At 37.4% G+C, this 6,925-nt stretch overlaps 1 pseudogene; it reads right to left on the bottom strand.

Annotated features, from left to right (window-relative positions):
• Positions 1 to 3,451: 3,451 nt before the first annotated feature.
• LOC102861966 lies at positions 3,452 to 4,101 on the bottom strand (annotated as a pseudogene).
• Between the last annotated feature and the right edge of the window lie 2,824 nt (positions 4,102 to 6,925).

Genomic DNA, 6,925 nt, shown 5'->3' with positions numbered 1-6,925 from the left:
AGGAAAACAAAAGATGAGTTCCTTTGGGAGAATCTACTATGGGGACTTTTCCAGAGTGCTAAGCAGCAGTTATGTTAGTTTAGAGACAAAAGTGTGCCATTCCAAGCCATGGTTTTCTCAGTCTGAGAGCTGGACAGTAACTAGGAATAACAGAAAAATCATCAATGCCTTTGGTTTGTGGTGCTGGAGAAGAGTATTGAACATACCATACCATGGACTGCAAAGAGAACAAAAAGCATCTGTCCTGGAGAGGGTGAAATCAGGTTAGTCCTTACAGGCAAGGATTATGAAGCTTAATATCACATATTTTGGGCATGTTGCTAGGAGTGTCCAGTCCTTGGTAGGGTAGAGGGACAGTCCAAGAAAAGAAGACCCTGAATAAGATGGACTGACACAGTGTTTGTCAAAGGGGCAGATATGTCAAAGACAATGAGATTGGCTCAAGCTAGGGCAGGGTTCATAACTATTGTTTATGGGTCCCTGTGAGCTGTGGTTGACTGGGTGACACATACAGCAACAACAATAATAATCCATATGAAAAGCTATAGTGTTTGATATTCAGTAAGTGCTTCTTCAAGTCTTCTTCAGTTTCAGTAAGCACAGTTGTGTCAACCACATCAAGGCTGTTGATGAATTCTTCTAGTGATTATGCCGAATTTTTTTTCATATAGATCAGCTTCCCACCTTATTTGCTTAGCATACAGATTAAATAAGTATGGTAATGAATAGGTTTGGTAAAGACAGAATCCTAAAAAAAAAAAAAAATTCTGATTTTAAGCCACACAGTTTTATTCTGTTTTTCACTTACTGGATTATATACAGGTTCCTCATGAACACAATTAAATGCTCTAGAATTTCCATTTTTCTTAATGATATACATAATTTACTATGATCTGCACAGTTGAATGCCTTTGCACAGTCATTAAACAAAATGAAACGTCCTTCTGTTAGTCTCTTGTTTTTACTGAAAATTCATCTGAAGTCAGTCAGGTTATCTATCCCTTTTCCTCCAATTTATTCAGACTATAGCTTGAATTTCCGCAGTTCTTTTGTCTATCTTAGTCTCTAGCTGCTTTTAGATGTCTCTAGAAAGATTTTAAAGGCATGTGACATTAATTATATTGTTTGATAATATTCATATTTGGTTACAATACTTCTTAAGGAATGGACACAAATACTGATCTTTTTCTATTGGTTAGATGGGTAGCTCTTCCAAATTTCTGCCAGAAATGAGGGACTATGTCCAGGGCTGAATCTGTTTGCTGAAACATCTTAATGGGCATTCTGTTGATTTCACTGATGCTTTACTATATGCTATTTCCTAAAAAGATTCAATGTTTTTACCAGATCTTTTGGATACAATAACTCCATATATCCCTTTCATGGATTTTTTAGGAATATTAAAATGTTAATGTGAAATTAAACTGCATACAAATTTTCAATCTGTATTCACAATAGATCATTTGAGAAGCTGGGCTTTATAGGGAAGAACGTGGAATCAAGATTGGAGGAAGACTCATCAACAACGTGCATTATGCAGGTAACACAACTTTACTTGGTAAAACTGAGGAGGTCCTGAAGCATCTGCTGCAGATTGTCAAGGACTGTAGTTTGCAATATGGATTGAAGTTCAACATCAAGAAAATAAGGATTCTCACCACTAGGGCAATGCCATTGTTTATGGGATCTACAAACAATAGCTCTGAATCCTTCCCTAGCTTGAGCAAATCTCATTGTCTTTGATATATCTGCCCCTATTGCCGCAATCACAGTGTCAGTCCATCTCATCTAGGGTCTTCTTTTCTTGCACTGTGCCTTTACCCTTCCAAGCATGATGTCTTTCTCCAAGGACTGGACACATTGACAGTGGCACCATTGTCATAGATTGAGAAGAGATTAAGATTGTTAACAATGTCAGTTTGCTTGATTCCACAGGCAACACTCTTGGCACCAGAAGTCATGAAATCAAAAGACATATTTCATTAGGGTCATCTGCTGTCAGGGACATCTCCAGAGTGTAAAGATGTCAATCTAGAGACTAAGGTGCATCTGATTCAGGCCATGGTTTTCACAATTACTTCCTATATGCATCAAAGAACTGGACAGTGAACCAGGATGATAGAAAAAACAATCGATGCCTTTGAGCTATAGTGCTAGAGAAGAGTATTAAATATACCATGGACTGCTAAGAGAACTAACAGGTCTGTGCTGCAAAGGGTAAAACCAAGCTTCTCTTTGGAGGCAAGGATTTTGAAGTTTTGTCTCATATACTTTGGGCATGTAGCTAGGAGGGGCCAGTCTTTGGAAAAAAAAAGTCATGCTTGGAAAGGTTAAGGGACAGTGCAGGAAAGGGAAACCCCAGATGAGATGGATTGATACAATAACTTGGGTAATGAGGGTGTGTCAGAGACAGTGACATTGGCTCAGGATATAGCAGAGTTCAGAGCTATTATGCATAGGGTCACTTTAAGTCACAAATGATTTGATGGCACATAACAACAATACACATTGAAATGAAAAATAAAAATACAAATGAAAGTCTAGAGTGTTACTGTTGTACAAAGAAAGCATGATAAGAACTATAAGTGATTCAAACATTACTATATGCATGTACCCTATGTTATAGCACTATCTAGTTATTAATATTTTTATTAGTCAAATAATAGAAAATAGGGAGCAAAGAGGCATTTGGAAAGGGGAACAAATCTTTTTCTGCCACAACTATGTTTCTTTCTTTTTTTATTACTCTGATTTATTTACAAAGTTTGAATACATTGTTATTCACAAAAGATCCTTCTCATTTCCTTCTCCCCACTCATCCAATGAATTGTGCAGTTCTGTGATTAACACACAATCCTCTTCCCACCCTTTTCTCCCCCCTCCCCAAATCCTCATACTCATTCTACAATAATGACTTTATACAGGTTTTTTTTTCCTTGTGAGGATGAGTTAGTTTACTCAGCATATTGTTCTCCAGTCCCTCTGAAGTAAGGTAGTAATTTCCAAAATTATTACTCCTGAGTACTGTGTAGTATTCCGCTCTATGAATGTAGCACACTTTCTCAATCCATTCATTTGTGGTTTGACATTTGGACTATTTCCGTGTTCTTAAGATGGTGAATAATGTTGCTATGAACACTGGTGCACACGTTTCCAATTGAGACCCAGTTCTCATTTTCTTGGGGTATATGCCAAGCAATGGAATAGCTGGTTCTTATGGAATTTCTATGTTCAGCTTTTGGCAAAGCATCAAACTGATGCTTACAGAGGGTTGTACTATTGTAAAATCCCACCAACAATATAAAAGAATTCCTATCTCATCACATCCTCTCCAACATTTATTACTTGCTGTCCTGTTAAACTTTGCCACTGCTACTGGAGTGAGATGGTATCTACACTGTTAGCTATACTCACAGAGATGGCTACTTTTACTTCTCCATTGTGCAGGAACTCAGTTGTATATAAAATTGAACCTTCTCAAGAAATGAGGAAGACTAGAAATGATGGGTCCATATCCTGGGCAGTTTCATACAATTGAAAATTGGTGCAGCTACCAGCTTGTAATTTTTGGGAACTGGAAATAAGGCTTTCTCTTGAGGCTGCACCAGAAACAACATCTTATATTCCTTAGTCTTTGTGATGTATGCAGGAACATACAAGTACTAAGGTGGTTCAAAATTTGATCTCTACCACTAAGCGATGCAGCCTTCCATCTTGATGACTTAGTTTCTCTGTTGTTAAGTGTTTTAGTCCTTCAATTTCACCTTCTCTTGGAATAAGTTCACCACCAGGTAATTTGAAGAAAGTTGTTCCCAGCTGTAGCAGTAAGCACACTGGATAGGCAGTGTTCATGTATAATGAGAACACTTCCTACGGTTCTCCTCATTTTAGTGTTATCATATTCTTCCCCGATGCATTGAAACCTTATTGTAACAGAGCTATCCTTCTCATAAAAGGACTCTTTTGTGTCCAAAGTATAACTGGTAGAGGTTGATGGTGCATGTCCAGGCGAAGTGCTTAGTTTGCTGCATGTATTTATTTGCCTAGTTGGTTGACACCCTGGGGCCAAGTGGTCTGTAAGCCATTGGGCACCATGGACATGCTGGTGGGCTCAGCAGTAGAGGACAGTGGAAAATGAGAGGAAGGTAGACCTATTTTACGAGGACTGCAGTCTCACTCAGCGGCCTCCACCCACCATTCTCCTTCCATATTTTACCATATCATTCAGTATTTTGCTTATAGAATCTTTCAATATTTCAATGATAGTCTTGAATTTGTTGTTCCATCTTTTCAACTTGAAAAGTCTTTAACATGTTCTTCTCTTTTGGAATTTTCGCTCCAGCTTTTTTCAAATTTTATAATAAAACTCTGTTTTATCTGCTCTGGCTGCCTTTTGAAATATTTTCATCAGCTCTCTTACTTCACCGTTTATTCCTTCCACATCTGACATGCATGTTGGTATTTTCTTTCCTCTTAGTAATGAACTTTTGCCTTCTTCAGGTATGATGCCCTTGAAGTCATCACACAGCTCCTCCAGTCTCTGGTCATTATTGTTCAGTGAATCCAATTACTTCTTGAGGTGTTTTATAAATTCAAGTGGGATAGATACAACAACATATTTTCCCTCTTCTGCATTTTTTTCCATTTTCTTCTCCATCAATATAAGCTTATACAGGAACAATTCATAGTCAATTCAACAGTGGGCCACTTGGCCTTGCTCCAACCTACAGGTGTTGAGCTTATCTTCCAACTCATTTTGCATATGCAGTAAAATCGATTCCTGTGTTTTTCACAGAGTAAGGTCTAAGTGTTTGTTGTTGTTGTTGTTTAATGCCGTCGAGTCGTAGATGACTCATAGCGACCCTATGAATGAACAGCCAAAACACTGTTCGTACATAGAGTTTCCGGAGACAAGCCATTTCAGAAGTGGATGCCGCTCCTGCTTCCAGGCTTGATTTAGTTGGGAAGCTCCAGCCAACACTGTCCACCATGGGTGCCCATTACCACGATTGGCACATCACTGTCACAGGCTTCAGCATCACAGCAACCACGAGTTACCTTTGTACAGCAACGCACAGACCAGTGCTATACCACCTAGAAGAATGTTTGACAGGAAGACAATTTGAAGGTCTAAGTGTATAGCCACCATTTATGTTTCCTAAATAAGGTATTTTTAATAAATATGTCACTGATCACATGAAATTCTGCTGTATGAACCCTGTCCTCATGTTGATCACCTAGGCCATATTCTCCTACTGCTCATCCTTCTTCAGGCACCTAGTCTGTCGGGAGTTGCGTTGTTAAGCCAAGGCATCACGGTTTTGGCAGTTCAGATCCACCAGTGGCTCTTTGGGAGAATGATAGGCAGCAACCTCTTCCAGTACAATTAAAGCCTCCAAACCCCACAGGAGCATCATCTAGTAGGAGGTCCTGATCCAGTAGCAGTTAAAGAGACCTGGTTAATCTAATACCTGACTTTAGTTTCCTAAAATGTACAATTACTTGCAATCAGAAGTTTGTATCTTCTTTGTGCTTCAATTACCGTAAATAAGACAAAGAAATAGTCTTGTTGAATAACTGAATTAAAAGGGAGACAGAGCAATGAATATAGTTAGGTGTAGGCTGTACAGTTTTCTATCTCATTACTCTCTGTAGGAAAGTTTCCATGGGTTTAATTAGATTTATTAAATTTGTAGAAATTATTTATGAAAGACACCAAATAAAAACATACCCATTAGATTTCCCCTGGGGATTCAATTTTGGAAGTTGTCATTTTCTACTCTAAAATGAGTAATTTCACCACAGAAAGAAAAAATTAAAACAATAATAAAAAAAATCATGTAGATATTGATAGTAAAAAAGGAGTTTCACTTTTAAGTCACACACCCTGAAGAGAAGGGAGCTCTGGTAGCCTAGTGTCAAGAAGCTGTGCTGCAATCCTGAAAGCTAGTGGTTCGAATAACACCAGCTGCTCCATGGAAGAATGGACAATCTCCTCCTGTGAAAGTAACTGCCTCTGAAAACCTGCTGGAGGGTCAGCTATCGGTCCATTCCAACCTAATGTTACAAACAACAAAAAACATAAATATAAACATAAGTGCTACTCATTTTTGCTTTTTCTGTAGCAGCAAAGTTAATTTACACAGGGCTTGAATCTGATGTAGTCTTGAAGAAGACTCATAGCCTTAATCACAATGACCTGGGTAAATGCACAGTTAAGGAAAATCTATAGTAGTAATATTTACTGAATACTTAAGATGCACCAAGTGCTTCGGTAGGCATCTTACATATATTGCTTTTATTCAAAGTTCACTGAATTAATTATAAACTCAGTGTTATTGTTATTTATAACTTATAGTGGAAAAATCATGAATCTTAGAGAGGTTAAGACACTGTCTAATATCAAAATGCTAAATATTGGGAAATTGGAAAGAGTTCATGATCTTAGGATAAGCAAACCACTAAACTACACCAAGTTATATAGCAATCTCACAGTTTTATTTTCATTATTTAGTACAAGCTTTTACTATAGATAAATATTATACTCATTCAGAAACTCAGGAAGCTTAAGCACCTTACCCATGATCACTCTTCAGTAAACGTTTGATGTCACTTCTAAAATTTTATTCTTAATGAATATGGCATTATCTCTATTGTATGTTTAATGAGTTTATTAATTTATGTTTGACTTACTTTATGCATTTTATTGATATAACACAATGTAAAAGAAAAACCACCAAATTAGGCTTTCATTTCAGTTGTAAACAATCAAGAATGATCAAGGCAAGTGAAATTTATGCCAAACTTAGAAGGAAAATAATACTAGGTTCATTTGGCAGTGACATGGACTACATTGATCTAAAACTTTTTAGAATACTACAAAAATCTACTATGACAAAACATATGCACCTCAATTTCCATCCTC

The sequence above is a fragment of the Elephantulus edwardii genome, unplaced genomic scaffold (genome assembly GCF_000299155.1).
Source record: "Elephantulus edwardii isolate Elephantulus edwardi_28Jun2011 unplaced genomic scaffold, EleEdw1.0 scaffold00029, whole genome shotgun sequence".
NCBI classification, from domain to species: Eukaryota; Metazoa; Chordata; class Mammalia; order Macroscelidea; family Macroscelididae; genus Elephantulus; species Elephantulus edwardii.
Note: the sequence above shows the minus strand (reverse complement) of the source record. Positions and strands in the feature narration are given on the sequence as shown.